Source organism: Polyodon spathula, chromosome 7 (assembly GCF_017654505.1).
Source record: "Polyodon spathula isolate WHYD16114869_AA chromosome 7, ASM1765450v1, whole genome shotgun sequence".
Lineage (NCBI taxonomy): Eukaryota > Metazoa > Chordata > Actinopteri > Acipenseriformes > Polyodontidae > Polyodon > Polyodon spathula.
Window position 1 is genome coordinate 40,017,288 of NC_054540.1, and position 20,929 is coordinate 40,038,216.

Genomic DNA, 20,929 nt, shown 5'->3' on the forward strand with positions numbered 1-20,929 from the left:
GGCGTTCAAAGTCCAGTATATCCTAGTGGAAGCGCTCGCCTTGCTCCTCCGAGTATGCTCCCATGTTCTCCTTGAATTTATCAAGATGAGCATCAAGGATATGGACTTTGAGGGACATTCTATGGCCCATTGTGACGTAGTTCTTCACCAGAGTCTCAACCAGCTCCACATAGTTTTCAGCCTTGTGATTGCCCAGGAAGCCCCGAACCACTACGACAAAGCTGTTACAAACCTCTTTCTCCTTACTAGTGAGCTTCTTGGGGAATTCATTGCACTCCAGGATCTTCTTTATCTGTGGTCCGACGAAGACACTGGCTTTGACCTTTGCCTCAGACAGCTTAGGGAAGAAGTCTTGAAGGTACTTGAAGGCTGCCGACTCCTTATCTAGCGCATCTGACAAATTGCTTCATAAGGCCCAATTTGATGTGCAGTACTGGCATTAGCACCTTCCGGGGGTCCACCAGTGGCTCCCACTTGACGTTGTTCCTCCCCACAGAGAACTCGGTCCGCTGTGGCCAGTCCCGCATATGGTAGTGTGCCTCTGTGTCCCTGCTGTCCCAAAAGATAGCAGGAAAACTTGGTAAAACCTCCTTGGAGACCCATCAGGAATGCTACCATTGCAGCCTCTTGATGCCATCTCAGAAAAATGCAAATATGTATCCACTTAGGCAGCTGGAACTAAACTGAACTGGTGGGCTTAAGACCCCTGTATTTATACTACTATTTGTATTACTGGAAAGTTCTAGAAAGTTCTAGAAGTTACTCCAAGTTTACTCAGCACTGAATCTATCTGGAATGTTCTGGAAATTAGGTAAATTTCAAAATATCACTGTCCTGGTCACAAAAGCAAAGTCTGTGATTAATAATAGCCATTTTCTATACTTTTGAGGCATAAGCAATTAGGAAATAACACTTACTACCCAGGAACCAAAAAAAAAATTTGTTACACGGTGTTATCATCAGCATATTTAAGTGATTGATTACTTTTTTAAAAACACAATTTTCTTGTACCAGTACAGTATTGGTGAGCGATAATTGGTTCATTTGAAAACCAGGCTTTAATCACTGATAATAGGTGCACAGACTGTGCTTCGGGGCTCCAGCAGCAATAGGAAATAATTTTCTGCACAGTACAAATAAATTACCTGTTCTGTCAAATTGTAGTGTGGATGCTTCACAAGCACAACGTTAGTTTACCTACCGTAAACCTGGTTCCCTGAAAGAGAAGATGGCCACCAAAACATTGTTATGGGATATACTCCTGCCTATTTGTAGGTGTCACTGAGCTCTTACTATCAAAGCTGTCGATAGGCCCTCTCCCCTTGGTCAACCTCTCGTTCCCGGGGGTGACAGTTAAGTACCCCAGGGTACTTAATCGTCACGCAGGGGAGATTCGCTCTCTTTCATGACGAAACCGTGATGTCGACCGATGCAACCTCACAGTTGTTGGCCATCTTCTCTTTCAGGGAATCAGGTTTACGGTAGGTAAACTAACGTTCCCTTTCAATTCGAAGATGGCCACCAAAACATCGTTATGGGAAACGTGTACCAGAGCCATCGCGAGGGAGAAAAGAATGGCAGCATATGAGGGACACTATGTCCTTCCTGACCAAGGCCAGCGGTGTGAGCATGCAACCTCAAAGACCCTAGTGCCCACAGAGGGCAATGAGGGAGCTACCACATTCAGGTGATAGAACCTGGAAAAGGAATACAGGGTAGCTCAGCTAGCCGCATAACAAATCTCAGCCATGGAGGCACATCGAAAGAGGGTCCATGACATAGCCACACCTCTCGTGGAATTTGCAGCTATCCGGCCAGGTTGGGGTAAGCCAGCACCATCATACGCAGACAAGACTGTGTCCACAGTCCAATGCGACAGTCATTGTTACCAAAGTGTGCCTTTCGCCTGGCTGTGGGATCTCCCAGGGCGGGCCGTTCAATACCTGGCACAGGGATGAAAACCAGATTCTCCAGGTCCACCTGGGGGCCACTAGGAGAACTAATGCCTTCTCTGACTGAACATTTGAGAAAGGCTGGGAAAAATGGCAGAGGTGGGACCGCGTAAAGGAGCGCTCTGGGCCATACGTGGGCTAGGGCGTCGACGCTGAGTGGACCACCACAGCGGTGGAGGGAGTACCACAGGGGGCAGTGTGTCGTCTCTGTCGAGGCGAAGAGATCAACCTGCGCCTTCCCAAACCATTCCCACCACTCCGATGAATGCGGGCCCTCCCTAGAGAGGTGGTCCGGTGCCCGATTCTGATACCGCTGCTGCCATAAGACACAGTAGTTACTGGCACAAAACAAGGGGCACCCTTGGTCCAAACAGTCTAAACAGGGAGAAGTGGTGCTGTAGAGCTGCTGCCCTGTTGTTAGGTATGCACACATTGCAGTGGAGTCCAGCCGGAGCCCCACATACGTTATGCACTGCATCGGTATCAGTCGACTCTTGACATCGTTGATGGTGAGGCCCAGCCTCACTAATGCTCCATCACTAGCGCCGTGTGGGCCACCGCTCCCTCCCGCGACTGGAAACAGATCAACCAGTCATCGAGGTAATTCATCACTCTGATTCCTTGCAGCCGCAAGGGGATGAGGATAGCATCTACACACTTTGAAAATGTACGGGGAGCTAGGGAGAGGCCGAACGGCAGCACAGAAAACTTGTGCTGCCCTGAAAGGCGAAGCGGAGATATTTCCTGTGCTGTGGACGAATGGGAACGTGAAAATTTGCGTCCCGTAAGTCCACAGTGGTGAACCAGTCACCTGGCCAGACAGACTGGCGTATGTGACAGTCAGCATGTGGAACCCTTTCTGTTTCAGAAGCCGGCTGAGAAACCACAGGTCCAAGATGGGGCGAAAGCCACCGTCCCTCTTCGGTACCAGAAAGTATCTCAAGTAGAACCCCTCTCCGAGAGAGGTGGGATCTATGAGACGAATGGTGTGCTTGTCCAGCAAGGCTGGCACTTCGGTCTGGAGCACCGAGGCCTAAAGTGGATCAATCACGTACGTAGTCGTGATGCCGCAAAAAGGAGGGAGTCACAAGTGAAACTGAAGCGCGTAACCTTATTGTACACTTTCGAGCACCAACACATCGGAAGTGCAAGTGTGCCAGTAGTGCAGCTGTTGTACCGTGAATTGGGTCTGAGGCCGCCAGCCTTCAGGGGCCCTGCTGGGGAGGCTGAGGTGGGGCTAGCAGTGGCGGTTGTCTAGGGTGGAAACCCTGGAACCACCTACTAGGTTGTTCCTGCGTGGACTGGTTACAGCCACGTCCACCATGCTGAGGGAGGGTCCTGCCTCTTGCCTGAGATGAGGCCTGTAGGTGACGCCTAAGGTCACCTGGCGGGGCTATGGGAACTGGCACCGTCCGGGTGACTTTTCGCGTCGGGGTAGAGTGCCAGCGGCTCGACCTGACCCGCACCAGAGCGGGGGGAGGGAGCAACGCAGCTACCTGTCTTGATGCCTCGCATTCCCTAAGAGACCGCTGCAGGATCTCCTCCACTGCTGGGCCAAAGGTGTGGCCTAGCAATATGGGAGCATCCAACAGCACGGCCTTATCAGCATCAGCCACCAATAGACGTGCTAGACTCCGGCCCGGGGTCTGACCCTGCAGGCAGGAGATCTGGAGCAACGTATGCGAAAGCAGTGGGGCATCACACAAAATCCCATCCAAGTACGCAATCAGCATGCTGGATATGTTTGCTTAGTGGGTACTCTGGGCTCCCGCCACATAAGCTGTCCAGACATATGTCTCCGTCACCCTGCACTGTGGGTTCGGGCACACAGGGTCCTTGGGCATACCTCCCACCGCTAACCAAGGCTGTGAAGGTAGAGTCCACAGGGGGAAACCTGGCCAGGCCCAGCTTCTCTGCACCCTCCAGCGCGGCCAGAGGAGAATGCTGTCTCAATTGCACTGGCGCTGTGGCTAGGTGGTTCCAAGAGGAATGCACCTTCTCCATTAAATTGGGGAAAGCTTGGAAGGGTTGAGCTCAGGGAGCCATGTCATGCTGTCGAAAGACGGAAAGGCGAAGCTCTGGCTGCGTTGTCCAGTGGACCTGCAGGCATGCCGCTGCATGCCCCATAAGTGCGTGAACAGACCCTGCCAGTGGCGACATGCTAGTAACTGAGGCAGCCTCAGAACTAGGGGCCTTATCAGCCGGGAATTCAGGCGCCGCTTCGACCTCCACATCCAGAGGGAAAGCGGACTTCCCCCAAGAGGCAGCGATAGATAGCGCGTCCTCTTCCGAACAGAGCTCCCGGTCGATCTGCTCGCCCTGCTCTCTCACAGAGGGGTCAGTGGACGGTACAGATACTGTCTCTCCAAAAGCTATCATATCCGCGAAGTTACCGTCTAGCCGCAGATGACAGGGAGCAGCTGTGGGTGGATACAGATGCCTGTGCACAGGGGATGCCTCTGTGACGACGTCGGGAGGCATGGCTGGGAGGGGCCCACTGTGGGGGATGAAGAATGTCCATGTGCGACTCTCTCCAGGTGATTCACGAGCATGCGGGGCTTTCAGGGCTGAGGCATTGTGATCAGGGCCTAGGCACAGAACGCACATGTTGTGCCCGTCCTCCTGCAGGATCTTGGTCCCACAAGCCTAACAGGCATGGAAGCCAGCCCTACCTATCATAGCGCTAGGTAAATAAACCACTGTGCGCACCGAACACTGTGTGCACCACGTGCTGAGCAGCACCGGGTGTAATGTGCACCGCTTGCACCATGTTAAAAAAAATTCCGGTGGTTTGTTTACTGTGCTATATTGCTGTGTCTTGATAATATTTTATGTTGTAATGTTATGTATTCTAAAGTAACCGGTGTTACAGGATTGTTAAATGATTTAATCAATAAGCTGCTTTAAAGTGATGTTTCTGCGCATGTGCCAACGAACGGGAGAGTGCTCATAAAATAGCATTATTCATAAAAACTTTGTATTGTCATAATTTGCTAATGTTGCCATTTTCTTCAGAAGGCCTTGGGCAAATGTGAACTCTACTTCAAAACCAGCAACATTTCATACGCCAGTGAAGCTGGTTTTTCATTGATTAAAATATTAGTGTGTGCTCCCATTGGCTAGAAAGGTTGCAGTGTTTTCGGCACCGTGCGAGATTGACAGTTGAAAGTTTGTCTGGTTGTTGGGAAGTTTGTCAGGTTGATTGGAAATTTGCAGGTCTGTATAGCCTTTCGTATTAATGAATTGACAAATAAATTAATGAATTATGAATGAATTAACACATATGTTTACAAATGAATTGACAAATAAATTTACAAACTAACGGTCGGATAGTTTAAGCACAAATGGTGGTCCATATTGTTGGAAGGGGACTTATGATTGCAAATGTTGGGCTATAAAACAGAGTGGTTTTAGCAGCTCGGAGACGACTTTTGACATGCAGCAGGAGTGTACGATACTGAAGCAGTAGAGAATAGTGCCAGAGATTTGTTTGTTTGACTTTTTTATACAAGTGTTTTATCTTTACTCTTTTATTTTGTGCCTGAGTTCAACTCTGTTGGCTATTCAGCAGTATTTTCTGTCTCCAGTCTTGCAATAGCTGGTTTGTTACACTTTCTTATAACTTTTTTTTTTCCAAATATAATCACGCCTAAGACTTGCTGTGCAGTCGTGCATTGTACTGGTCTATTCATTTTAACTAGAAAATGTATCCTGTAGCTATTCAAAACAAGAGTGAAGCTCCCAAGTACAGTAGCACTTTGTAAATAAGAACATAAGAAAGTTTACAAACGAGAGGAGGCCATTTGGCCCATCTTGCTTGCTTGGTTGTTAGTAGCTTATTAATCCCAGAATCTCATCAAGCAGCTTCTTGAAGAATCCCAGGGTGTCAGCTTCAACAACATTACTGGGGAGTTGATTCCAGACCCTCACAATTCTCTGTGTAAAAAAGTGCCTCCTACTTTCTGTTCTGAATGCCCCTTTGTCTAATCTCCACTTGTGACCCCTGGTCCTTGTTTCTTTTTTCAGGTCAAAAAAGTCCCTTGGGTCGACATTGTCAATACCTTTTAGAATTTTGAATGCTTGAATTAGGTCACTGCATAGTCCTCTTTGTTCAAGACTGAACAGATTCAATTCTATTAGCCTGTCTGCATATGATATGCCTTTTAAACCGGGAATAATTCTGGTCGCTCTTCTTTGCACTCCATCTAGAGCAGCAATATCTTTTTTATAGCGAGGTGACCAGAACTGAACACAATATTTAAGATGAGGTCTTACTAGTGCATTGTACAGTTTTAACATTACTTCCCATGATTTAAATTCAACACTTTTCACAATGTATCCGAGCATCTTGTTGGCCTTTTTTATAGCTTCCCCACATTGTCTAGATGAAGACATTTCAGAGTCAACAAAAACTCCTAGGTCCTTTTCATAGATTCCTTCTCCAATTTCAGTATCACCTATATGATATCTTAATTCATATCACCCATATGAATTAATCGCATGGTGAAGACAATGGTGGCATCCTTTGTAGAAGAAAAACATCAACTCTGGGACCAGTGGATACCAGAGTTCCGTTTTGCCATCAACAGCACTCTTCAGGAGACTACTGGTTTCTCTCCTGCTGAGTTAGCCCTAGGTCACTCACTCAAAGGTCCTCTCGACCGGTTGATTGATCTTGCCTCTTTGCCTTCCACCTCTCAGTACAGTTTAATAGAAAGACAGCAAGATTTTGCTGAGAAAGTAAGTAAAAGAGTGAAGATGGCCCAGACTAGGCAAGCCAAGTATTACAATCGTAATAGGAGAGATGTACAGTATTGCAAAGGAGATTTAGTGTGGACTCAGACGCATTTCATATCAGATAGCTCTGAAAATTTTTTGGCAAATCTGGCTCCCAAATGGTCAGGTTTGGCTATAATTGTGAGAAATCTTCTCACTTCTAGCCTGGCCAGGCATTCAAATGTATTAATAAGCATAAAAAGTAATGAAAACCTAAGTCAAAAAGTTATGTTTACCGTTTCCCTTTTAAGTGCTCATTTTAGGAAACGTTGCCCCTTTAAATGAGTTTGGAGGACCTTGACCTTTTTAAACCCTGCACTAATGCACTATGGGAAGACATCTTTTCCGGTAGGGAAGTTTCCTTCTGTTTGCTAATGGCTGAAAGTTTGCCGCAGGATATTTAAAAAGTGTTCAGGTTGGCTTTACCGAATTTTGTTTATTGTAAACTACATAGTTAGAAAATGTAATACTTTTTACTAGCTTTTGTTTTTGTGTAGTTTTAAAAAAATTCTCTAGGACAGAGCAACTTTGCTGACACATTTCTGTGGCAAAGTGGCTGGTGGAGGGGAATAGGCGTAGCGGTGATGCGATGCAGGAGTGACAGGCAGACAACGATATCAGCTCTTCTGGTGTTGAAAATGCGGTTTTCTCTCTGGAGCTGCGGGTTAAAGGAATTTGCCAGTATCCCTTCATCAGGTCCAGAGTGGAAATAAACCTTGCATTTCCCAGTCTGTCTAAAAGTTCATCGACCCGAGGCATGGGATATGCATCAAACTTAGCAATAGCGTTCACCTTTCTGATATCCATGCAGAAGCGGTTGGTGCCGTCTTTCTTAGCCACTATGACAATCGGACTGCACCACTGACTCCTGGAAAGCTCAATCACCCTGAGCTCGAGCATATCCCATACCTCTTTGCGAACGCCACTTCGTCGACATTCCGGGATCCGGCACTGTCTCTCTCACACTGTGACACCTGGTGGAGAGATAATGTCATATTCAACTAAGTTTGTTCTGCCGGGCACGTCAGAAAAAACATCGCTGAACTCCTCAATAAGCTTACGCAGCTCTCTTTGCTGATCTGGAACCAACTGTTCCCCCATAGAAATCGCTCTTGTGCTCGTGGTCTCTGGACAGGGACCTAAATCATCCTCCATATTGCCTGGGGCTATAAATAAGACCTCCCTTGCCTGCCAGGGCTTTAACAAATTGACATGGTAAATTTCACGTTCATTTCGGCGATCGGGCTGTCTAATTTCATAATTTACTTTCCCTATAGCCCGAATCACCTCATACGGCCCCTGCCATTTAGCACACAGTTTTGATTCTGATGAGGGAAGTAGCAGCATTGCCTTGTCCCCTGGTCAAAAGGTTCGAATCCGTGCATTTTTGTTGTAATGCTGCTGTTGTCGGTGCTGAGACGATCTGAGGTTGTCTTGGGCCAAATGACCGACCAAATCCAGGCGATCTCGTAGAAGGAGCACATACTTCACTACATTTTTAGATGAGCCTTTGTGCTCCTCTTCCACCACTCTCTCAGCAGGTCGAGAATGCCGCGAGGCTGCCAGCCTTACAGGAGCTTAAAGGTGGAGAACCCCGTTGAAATCTGCGGCACTTCTCTCACTGCAAAAAGGAGGTAGGGAAGAAGCGATGCCCAATGTTTTTGCTCTTGTGTTACGAATCGCCTCAGCATCGACTTTAAGGTCTGATTAAAGAGTTCAACCAAACCGTCCGATTGTGGATGATAAACAGACGTCCTGATGGGACATATTTTTAATATTTTGTACACCTGCTATAACGTCTTGGACAGAAAATCGGTCCCGTGATCAGTCAAAATCTCCTTGGGGATCCCTACTCTAGCCATAATCTGCGCTAACTCGGTGACTATTGCAGCTGCACTAGTGGACCTCAATGGAACTGCCTCCGGGTATCGCATTGCATAATCCACCACTACTAATATATGCGTATACCCAGAGTCAGAAGGTAGCAAAGGGCCCATTATGTCCATTGCAATGCACTCGAAAGGAGTGGAAATAATGGGCAGTGGGACCAAAAGGGTGGGGCGCACTCGACCCGGCGTTACTCGCTGGCAGTCTGGGCATGTGGCTACATATCTCGACATATCATTATATACCGAGCCAATAGAATCAAGCCAATATCCGTTCCCTCGTCTTCTCGGCTCCAAGGTGCCCCGCAAAAGGGATATCATGTGCCAGCCTCATGACCTCGGTCCGACAAGATGGGGGAACCAACAATTGTGTTACAGGCTGTCCTGTGTCCGCGGCTAGGTTTATCTGCTGGGCGGTCTTCTTCCCGGGGGTCAGCCAATGCACCATGTGGTCGCACAACCGCTCTGCAACCACCCTGGGGCGTGTCTCCGGGGCTCTCCGGTACTCCCTAAACCGCGCCCGGTGGGTCTCTGTAGTGATGTTTAGGCGGCCGAGTCGTACTCGGTGGCGTGATGGTCGCTCATAGCTTGGTATGCTGCCTGAGCCTCCCCGATCAGGCAAGGTCCCAACTGGCTGGCCCAGAACTCCCGCGGCCAAGCTGCCGCGGTAGCCAGCCGCTCGAACGCCACCAAATATGCCTCCGGGTCATCCTCCGCTGACATCTCCATCGCCTGTGCCTTCGGGCGACATCACCAGTGTTGTGGTAGGGGTCGTTGCTGCAGCAACTGCCAGCCCTACTCGTTCAATGAGCGCCGTGTAGCGCTCCTCCCTCCTTCTCTCCTCTGTGTCGCGTCTGCTCTCCAGTGCCTGCAACAGCTCCGCCAGCGAGTTGTGGTCCATAGTCCCATGTTCTGACACCACGTGTGGTGGAGGGGAATAGGTATAGCGGTGATGCGATGCAGGAGTGACAGGCAGACAACGATATCCAGTGAAAAAGTGCTTTTATTTGTAATCCAGGTCTGGTGACCGTCAAATAATAAATCCCCGGCTATACACAACAATGTGTAAAGCGCGGGGATAGCAATAACAGGGCACAGTCCTGAACAAAACAACCACACGGTCACCAGTCCTGGATGAGTGCAGACGTGCGTGTGCGGTGGTGAAGATATGGGTAATTCGTGACAGTTGGTGCAGTGGTGATCCGGTTCGTGCTGACCCTCACGACGGCTCCAGATTTGTGCGTTTAGCTGTCTAGTGGTGAAAACACAGACAGTTATTTACAGAGACACAAACAACACACAACACTCTTTCTTTTCTTTTAATGAGAGCTCCTCTCTTGATCCTTCTCTCTCTCCAGCATTTTACCCAAATGAAGGAAAATGTCAGCATTACCCTGGCCCCTATATGTAATCCCGCATGATATCTAGGTAAACGGTTGCAGCTGCCTTATTACTTGCAGCTGCCTCCCGTTTACCTTTCAAATCAATACGGTCTTACAACAGAGTCTCGCTTCCATCCAGGCTGACCCACTTCCCTGATCCGGAAACGAACTGTCAGGCCAGCCCTTGCAGATACTTCTCCTCTCGTTCTTTAGCGCCCTCACAGGTTGGGAGAAAGATTCATCACCAGAACTCACATTTCTGTTACAATTTCCTACTGGTGTTATGTGGATTTTCATTGCTGCACGATACCTGGTGTTACTTTCTCTTGTGTTCTACTGGATCGCCTACAGACAAGCACACAAATCAATCTGATTTATTATTATTATTATTATTATTATTATTATTATTATTATTATTTATTATTATTATTTATTGGATGGTCCAAGAAGAGCATTGTTTGGATTCCTTTGATATTTTTTGTTTTGTTGTTTATGGATTTTTGTGGATTACAAATACTTTTGGTTATTTATTATACCTTACCAATATACGTTTATTTTCTGCTGTTGGACTATTTTTGGATGATGCTGTTGGAACAGCAGAAAATCAACGTATATTGGCCTTCCGAGGGATCGCTGCTGCTGCCGTTACCTCCCGAAGGTCCGCTGCTGCTGCCGTTGTACCAGTATACGTTTATTTTCTGCTGTTGGATTATTTGGATGAGCAGGGTACGAGAATATTATACTCGGGACATTGTTTACATTTGTTTTGAAACGCTTTTGCCTTAATGATTGCATATAGGAATTACTGTATATAGCATGGCTAAAGTGATTTAGCAAATATTGTTTTTTCTTTCTCTTTTGTTCTTACCTGTACCACAATCTTAGTGGTTAATTTTCAGTCCTCTCCTATTGCATACTGATCTATTAGCTTCCTGGTTTACTGGTGCTTCTTAGGTGCTTTATTTGAGTATTCCATATGTGTGTATGCTTGTGCGTTGAACAGAAATTAAACTGTTTGCAACCAACGAACCTAGCAATCCTATTATTGTTGTGAAACTGCTTTTCTGCAATCTACTTTTTACAGTAGTATTTAAAGGGTCTTTGGTAGTAACCTATTCTTATTCTGGGAATACCGGGTTGGCCTGGTGGTCAAAGGCTCATTGTTACAGTTGAAGGAGACACTTCTTCATACAAAGAGTGGTGAGGGTATGGAATGGATTACCTAGTCATGTTGTTCAGGCAGAATCACTTGGATCTTTTAACACCCAACTTGACAATGAGTTCAATCAGCCTACATGGGACAGGGCAGCTACAAGTTGGAGTTATACTTAACGGTGTGGCAATAAAGTCCCCCAGCCACTACACACTAATGAGTGATTAATGTAACTCTTCTATAGTACACAAACAACATTGGAGGTGGCTTATGGTAGAGAAATGAACATTCAGTTCTCTGGCAACAGCTCTGGTGGACATTCCTGCAGTCAGCATGCCAATTGCACGCTCCCTCAAAACTTGAGACACCTGTGGCATTGTGTTGTGTGACAAAACTGCACATTTTAGAGTGGCCTTTTATTGTCCCTCCTGTGGAATGATCATGTTGTCAGGTGGATGGATTATCTTGACAAAGGAGAAATGCTCACTAACAGGGGTGTAAACAAATTTGTGCGCAAAATTTGAGAGAAATAAGCTTTTTGTGGGTAGTTGTTGTTCAACACTTGAAATCTCACAAATCAGGGGAGAAAAATTACTATATTGTTGTCAAGTCTATACACATTAGCAGTATATTGTTGTCAAGTCTATACACACTAGCAGTATATTGTTGTCAAGTCTGTACACATCAGCAGTATATTGTTGTCAAGTCTGTACACATCAGCAGTATATTGTCGTCAAGTCTCTACACATTAACACTATATTGTTGTCAATTCTGTACACATGTTAGCACTATATTGTTGCCAAGACTATACTGTAACATGGCAGGGAGGGGGTTAATATCCTCCCTGCCAAAAACATGTGCATATGCACATTTTTGTTTAATTATTGTTGTTTAATGTTTATTGCCAGTTGGCAATTATTGTAAATTAGAGCCAACTGGCATGTATAAATAGTCAGCAGCCAGTCTAGTCGGGGCTGCTGAGTAGAAGGAAGCAGAAGGTGCGCTCTGTTTCCGAGCAGTCAAGTTGTAAGTGTATTAGCCTGTGTGGTTTGTTTGTGTTTATGTCAGGTAAATGGCTTAGTCAGGGACCTGCATAATTGTTTAGTAAGAGCTCGGAAGGAGTTAGGTGTTTGTTTTTGTTTATTTTTGTAATTCACGGGACACCAGGCAGAAGGAGAATGGAGTGCTTGTGTGACATGGGCAACAGAGTGTTAGTGACAAAGTTGAACAGACAGGACAGGTCCCCTACTGCTTGATGGTCCGCTAGCTGCTTGAGCGTTTCTGGCGAGTAGGAGATGACATTGATAGAGGAAATCCACCCCCCCTCCTCGGTGGAGGACCCGTCCCGGCAGCTTGCCTGGTGGTAGGGAGACCTGTCTTCCCTGGGGGGGCAGCAAGGTACCTGGACCTAGAAAAGAAAAAGATCTAGACAGGTCCCATCTGAAGAACCGACCTCCATCAGGCGTGAGCCCCAAAGTCAGGGCCGGGCACCCGCTGGATGCCCGCGGGACCTGGAGGAAAAGGGGAGAGGGTTAGGAGAAAAGCCTATAGATTACAGCCTCGCTGAGGCTAAAGCGCACAAGCTGCGAAAGAACAGGTGTGGCCGGGGGTCCCCTCTCACCTACAAGGAACCTGGGCAGCGAAGTCAGGCCCGGCCAGGTGGAGTGAGACTCACTTCCTCCCCAGAGGGGGCCCTGTGCGGACAATGCGGTGAAGGAAGAAAAGGAGGAGTACCAACACAAAAAAAAAGACAAGAGCAGGAAATAGTGCACAGCCTAAATAGGGATGACTAAGTGATTGACAGATGGTACAGCCAGAGGGGATCCCCGGCGCTGCGCAAACCCTGCCCAGAAACTGGTGAGAGCACAGTGCCAGTTATTGGGAGCAGCTGGGGCACAGCTGCCGAGTCATCCCCCGCCCAAAAACAAAATGCGGCCACTTCCCTTCCTCCAGCCGAATATGATCAGAAAGGACAGAACAGCGTGGTTTCGGGATAACTGGCTGAGAAAGAGAGAGAGGAAAGCAGGTGAGGGCCTTTTACGGCATCCCCCCAACTACGCCATAAGGCTACATTTAACAGTGTGCGGCAGCACTGTTTTCCTTCAAATCCTATGAGTCGGTCGTGATTTTAGAAGGGAAAAGAACCTGAGCAAGCCTGTGTGGCGAAGCCGGCTGTTTACATATGGTGTCAGAAGTACCCTTCTGAATCGACACATAAGTAAAATGGATCTGAAAGATTTAATTGCCCAAATAAATAAAAACACTGCTGCTCAAATAGAGCAGAACAAGAAATGGAGACTGGAAATGGGTTTGCCGGAGAGAGAGCCGAACGAGCTGGAGCCCCACAGTCTCCTGCATCAGAGGAACTGGTGCGGGGTCCAGAGCGAGAGTAGGAGTCCTTCCCTGATCCAGAGGAAGTGGAACCAGTGCCATCTCTGTAAACACGGGCTTCAGACAAGGGGGAGGAGGTGAGAGCTGTACTGCCACCACAGCATCAACCTCCACCCCTGAGAGCTCAAACGGTGTGGTCTAGCCACCCATACTCCCAGACACACTGCCAGAGTGCCCGGACCTCCAGCCGCTGGACCTAGAGATCAGGTCAGAACACCATCAGGCACAGTCTCTCGTCTGTTCACCTGCTTCGCTTCCCCTGAATCCCCAGATATCGCGTTGCTGTGGACAGATGTCACTTGGGCTCCCCCTGCCTTTTGCTATGCTCTCTCTGGTAGCTCAGAGGTCGCTCCATCTGGAACAAGCCTCGAGCCACCGGCCTGTTCACCTGTCGCCCCTGTCACCCTGTTTGGGTCCCTCGTCGCCAGGTCACTGTCCCTGCCCTGAAGCACCGGAGGAACCAACCCATCCTCAAGCCCACTCAAAAGATCGGGAGAAGATGGGACTCTATTGACTTGAGGGTGGGTGGTTGTGTTTTGGGGGGTGGGGGGGGGTTAGTCAAGAAGCACCCATTCACCTGGAAATCATTGTCTGTCTGTTTTGTATCCGCACTGCACTGCACTCACCTGTATCCACTCACCACTTTGCCACACATGGTTGTCAGAAGAGGAATGAACCACGCAGCACCGAGGACAGACAAAATGATGGTGGAGGATGACCCAGAGGCATGCTTGGTGGCATTTGAGGGGCTGGCTACCACCACATCATGACCCTAAGAGTTCTAGGGAAGGCAATTGCGACCCTGCCTGATTGGAGAAGCACAGGCAGCTTACCAGGCTATGGCTGATGATGACACCACTCAATACGACCTGGTAAAGCTGGCCATTCTCCACCGTCTCAACATCATGGAGGAAACCCACCATGTGAGGCTCAGGGAGTACAAGAGGTCCCCGAATACACTCCCCAGGGTGGTCACACAAAAGCTCTGTAACCACATGGTACACTGGCTCAACCCTGCTCAGAAAATGACCGCACAGATGGGTGAGGTGTTAAAACCCATGCATTAGTGGACACAGGATGTGGTGAGACCTTAATTAGAACGTCACTCTTGGGCAGTGTGTTATGGCAGGCACAAGGTCAGGTGGCTATTTTCTGTATCCATGGAGACACGGCAACATACCCCACAGTCAAAGTATACTTATCGTCAGTTCGATAAAACGTCATCTAGTTGGGGTGGCGGAAACGTTACCACACCCAATTATTCTGGGTCAAGACTGGCCAAACTATAAATAATTGGTGAAATTAATGGCAGTCCCGACCACACATGTAAAAGTGGCAGACAGAAACGAAACGGAAATGATTGCTAATGTTTTTCCATTTCAAACTGAAATGTTTTCTCCCCTATTCCAAACAAATAAAGAGAGAATGATGTGGAAATGGAGGGAAGCATTAATGAGACAAGCCTAGGGTATAGTGGGTATTACTGCTACTCTGGTAACAAATGTCAGTCAAAGGGGGTCAGAATGCAATGTGACCGAGAGGGCGAGGATACTGGGTCATCAAGGGCAGGTGTTACTCCCGCCCCTTTCAATATACCAGTCATTTGGTACTCAAGCGCAGACATATTGTGGGGTCAAAATAACAACCCCTCACTAGTGCACCCTTGGGGGCAGGTCTGATCTGTTCAGGGTAAGGATTTTGAAGGCACTAGGGTGCTAGTATTCCCATATTTCATTACCATGGGGCAATTACTGTATAGGGTAAACCTTGCCATGGGCACAGGACAGCCTGTAACACAACTATTGGTTCCCCCGTCTTGTCGGCTGGGAGGTCATGAGGCTGGTGCATGATATTGCTTTTGCAGGGCAATGCAGAGCTGACAAGACAAGCGAGTGAATATTGGCTTGATTTTATTGGGTAGGACTTCATAATGATGTGTTGAAATATGTAGCCACATGCCCAGACTGCCAGCAAGTAGCATTGTGTTGAATGCGCCCAGCCCCTTTGTTCCACTGCCAATTATTTCCACTCCCTTTGAAAGCATCGCAATGGACCTAGTTGGCCCTTTGCTACCTACTGACTCCAGGTATACACATATATTACTGGTGGAAGATTATCCACCACAATACCCAGAGGCAGTTCCATTGAGGTCCACTAATGCTGCTGTGATAGAACTAGTGCAGATTATGGCTAGAGTACGGCTCCCCAAGATCTTGACTGATCATGGAACTAACCTTGTCCAATAAGTTACAGCAAGTATACAACATACAAAAAATACATCCCAGCATCTTTTTATCATCCACAGACAGATGGTTTGGTGGAACGATTTAATCAGACTTTGAAGCATATGTTGAGATGATGATTTGTAAATCAGGAGCAAAAACATTGGGCATCACTTCTCCCCTATCTCCTTTTTGCAGTGAATGAGATGCCGCAGAGTTCGACAAGGTTCTTCCCCTTCGAGCTCTTGTACAGCCGACAGCCATGCGTCATCCTAGATCTGTTGAGAGAGGGATGGGAGGAGCACAAAAACGTAGTGTAGCATGTGCTCCTACTTAGAGATTGCCTAGATTTGGTCGGTCGTTTGGCCCAGGACAATCTCAAATCGGCTCAGCACCGGCAACAGCATCATTACAATAAATATGCATTAATACGAGACTTTCGACATGCAGACAAGGTAATGCTGCTGCTCCCCTCCTCAGAATCAAAACTACAGTACCACGAAAAAGTATTTGCCCCTGTCTAATTTTCTGCATTTTTGCATATTTTTGACATGGAATGTTACCAGATCTTCAACCAAAATCTAATATTAGATAAAAGGGACCCTGAGTGAACAAATAACACCAAATTTTGATACTTATTTCATTTATTTATTAAAGAAAGTTATGCAACACTCAATGCCCCCGTGTGAAAAAGTAATCTCCCCCTTAGACTCAATAACTGGTTATGTCTCTTTTACCAGCAATAACTGCAACCAAACGCCTCCTGTAGTTATTGATCAGTCTCTAACAGCACTGTGGAGGAATTTTGGCCCACTCCTTTATGCAGAACTGCTTCAACTCAATGACACTTCTAGGTTTTCGAGCATAAACCGCTAGTTTCAGGTCCTGCCACAACATCTCAATGGGGTTTAGGTCTGGACTTTGACTAGGCCATTCCAAAACTTAATATTTCTTGTTCTTCAACCATTCTGATGTAGACTTGCTTGTGTGTTTCGGATCGTTGTCTTGCTGGATGACCCAGCTGCACTTAAGCTTCAGCTCATGGACAGATGACCTTACATCCTCCTGTAGAATTCTCTGATACAAAGCAGAATTCATGGTTCCTTAAATTATGGCAAATCGTCCAGCTCCTGATGCAGCAAAGCATCCCCAAATCTACCACCACCATGCTTGACTGTTGGTAGGAGGTTCTTACTGTGGAATGCAGTGTTTGGTTTTCACCAGACATAACGGGGCCCATGTTGGCCAAAAAGTTCCACATTTGCCTCATCTGTCCATAGAACATTGTTCCAGAACTCTTGAGGATTATCCAGGTGCTTTTTGGCAAACAGTGGTTTCCGCCTTGCTACTCTGCCATGAATCCCATCTTTGCCCAGTGACTTTCTGATGGTGGAGTCATGAACACCGACCTTAGCCGAGGTGAAAGAGGCTTGCAGATCCCTGGATGTTGTTCTAGGGTTCTTTGTGACCACCTGGACGATTTTATGCCTTGCTCTTGGAGAGATTTTGGCAGGATGGCCACTTCTGGGAAAATTCACCAATGTCCCAAAGTTTTTGGACAATATGGCTCTGATTGTGGTTTGGTGAAGCCCCAGAGTCTTAGAAATTGCTTTGTAACTCTTTCAACATTGATCAACAACTTTTTTCCCCAGAGGTTTTCAGGAACTTCTTTTGATCATGGCATGATGTGCCTCTGGAACCTGTGTGCTGACAACTTCACTCTGATGGTAAGGGCCAAGGTTAGTCAGATTTATATTGGGCAGGGCTGGCCCAAATCAGGCCTGATTGTTATCCAAAGTATTCAAACAGCTGACCCTAATTATCGCTTTAATTGTGTTGAGTTAACTAGGGGGGAAATAACTTTTTCACACCTGAAGATTGCATGTTTGATTACCTTGCAAACCAAACAAATGAAAGAAGCACCATTTTTTTCTCTCAGACTCACTCTATATACTACTACAACTCACAAAAAGATCTGACCAAATTCAATGTGAAAAATGTGCAAAAATGCAGAAAATCAGACAGGGGGCAAACACTTTTTTACGGCATTGTATGTGCTAAATGGCAGGGGCCATATGAGGTGATTGGGGCTATAGGAAAAGTGAATTATGAAATTAGACAGCCTGATCACCTGATGAAAAATACATTTATCATATACATTCATTAAAGCCCTGGCAGGCAAAGGGAGGCCTTATTTATAGAGACCACTAGCACAAAAGACATTTAGATGGGGGAACAGTTACTTCCTGATCAGTAACATGAACTGTGTACGTTAATTGAGAAGTTCAACAATGCTTTTTTCTGACATGTCCGGTAGAACTAACCTTGTTGCATATGCCACCTGTCTCTGCCTCAGGTGTCACAGTGTGAGAGAGACCTTATCGGATCCCAAAAAGTTGAAGAAGTGGTGTTAGCAAAGAGGTATATGCGATGCTTGAACTTGGGCTGACTGAGCCTTAAAGGGCAAGTGGTGCAATCCAATTGTGATAGTGGTCAAACAGGACAGTACCAACCGCTTCTGCATTGATTTCCACAAGGTAAACGCTATTGCCAAGTTTGAGCTTTTAGATAAACTGGGGATGGCAAGGTTTATTTCCACTTTGGACCTGATGAAGGGATACTGGCAGATCCCGTCAACCGGTGGTTCTAGAGAGAAAACTGCCTTTTCAACACTAGAGGGGCTGTTTCATTTCATAGCCATGCTGTTTGGGCTTCATGATGTGGCTGCTGCCTTTCAGAGACTGACGGACCAGGTTTTACACCCACATCATGAATATGCGGCAGCATATGTCGACAATGTGGTTATTTACAGCTCCACCTGGCGAGAGCATTTGGCTAGGATCACAGCCATCCTTCAATCTCTAAGGGCAGCCTGGCTGACTGCTAACTTTGTGAAAAAGTGCGTTTGTCAAGAAAGAGACACAATATTTGGGATTCATAATAAGGTCCAGACTTTAATGGACGTGGCGATTCCCAAAACCAAAGCTCAGGTCAGGTCTCTACTGGGGTTAGCGGGTTATTACTGCCGCTTTATCCCCCAGTATGCCACAGTGGTTAATCCCTTAGTTGACCTCACCAGAAAGAGTGCAACAAATTCAATTAAGTGTTCAGGAGAATGTCAGGGGGCGTTTGATATTGTTAAGCAAAGACTTTGCCAGGGCTTTGCTCTCATCACTCCAGACTTCACCAAGAGATTAATCCTCCACACCGATGCATCGGATGTGGGTTTGGGTGCACTCTTGTTCCAAATAGTAGATGGAGTAGAACATCCCATCCTGTACATTAGTAAAAAAAAAAATATCCCTCAGGAGCGCAACTACTCTGTTGTTGAAAAAGAGTGTTTAGCCATCAAATGAGCTAACCACTCTTTAAGATATTATCTACTGGGGCACTCACTTGATCCTCTCAAAGACCACGCCCCACTCAAGTGGTTAAGCAAAACGAAGGACAGCAGTGCCTAGATAACTCAATGATATCTGGCATTGCATCCCTTCATGTACCACATAGTACACCGTGCAGGGGAAGACCACCAAAATGCAGATTATTTTTTGCAGGACTTGGGAGTAATGGGCAAGGTAGAGTTAGCCAAGTGTTCCTTTGGCTCCACTCTGAATTTTGGGACAGAAACTGACTGATTCTTGGTGTTAGATCTCCCTCCCGACCTGTGAGAGTGATGTGTAAAGGGAACAGAGTAACCTGGACTAAAAGGCATGACAATTTATTTCCGTCGGTACGGTACTTGAACTAAATGACCCGGACAGGAAACAGCTTGGCATCCGCAGATTGGAGAAGTTAACCAAAGGGTCATGAGGGAGGATATAAATATGGCCTGTTGCAAACTAATATGTTCATTGTAAATGGTTGGATATAACCTAAAAGGAGACTATACTGTTGCTGGAAAGTCTTGTGCTTGTTAATGTTGGTTGTAACTGTTGTTTGTCTTAACTAGACTACCAGTTACATGATCCAGAGCTGTAGCGTAAGCCAGCATCAACCTGGACATCACTTTCACCCCTGCATTTCACAGAGCAAGAGAATATTCAAAGAGGAGGTTAAATGTCTAAGAGATACAAATGGCAAAATCATAGACGAAGAAAAGAAAATAGCAAATATATTCAATTACTTTTTAAATCTTTTACAAAGGGGGATAAGGACAACATGCCCAAAATGTCAACCTGTTCCTATCCAGTTTTAAATAACTTTATCAAAACCGAGGCAGAAGTGTTACAGGTACTAGGAGCTCTTAAAATAAACAAATCCCCTGGGCCGGATGAGATCCTCCAAATAGTACTCAAAGAAATGAAAGCGGTTATTTATAAACCGCTAACAAAGATCATGCAAAAGTCTCTTGACACAGGGGTTGTACCGTCAGACTGGAAAATTGCAAACGTAATACCTATCCACAAAAAGGGAAACAAAACTGAACCAGGTAACTACAGACCAATAAGCCTGACTTCTATTATATGCAAACTTATGGAAACAGATAAGAACCAAAATGGAAAATTACCTATATGGTAACAGTATCCTGGGAGACCGTCAACATGGTTTTAGGAAAAGGAGATTGTGTCTAACTAACCTGCTTGATTTTTTTGAGGATGCAACATCAATAATGGATAATTGCAAAGCATATGACATGGTTTATTTAGATTTCCAGAAAGCTTTTGACAAAGTCCCACATAAAAGATAAATTCTCAAACTGAATGCAATAGGGATTCAAGGAAATTAATGTACATGGATTAGGGAGTGGTTAACATGTAGAAAACATAAAGTACTGATTAGAGGAGAAACCTCAAAATGGAGTGAGGTACCACTGGGATCAGTATTAGGTCCTCTGCTGTTCCTAATCTACATTAATGACTTAGATTCTGGTATAGTAAGCAAACTTGTTAAATTTGCAGATGACACAAAAATAGGAGGAGAGGCAAACACTGTTGCAGCAGCAAAGGTATTCCAAAATGATCTAGACAAAATTCAGAACTGGGCAGACACATGACAAATGACACTTAATAGAGAAAAGTGTAAGGTACTGCACGCAGGAAATAAAAATGTGCATTATAAATATCATATGGGAGATACTGAAATTGAAGAAGGAATCTATGAATAAGACTTAGGAGTTTTTGTTGACTCAGAAATGTCTTTATCAAGACAATGTGGGAAGCTATAAAAA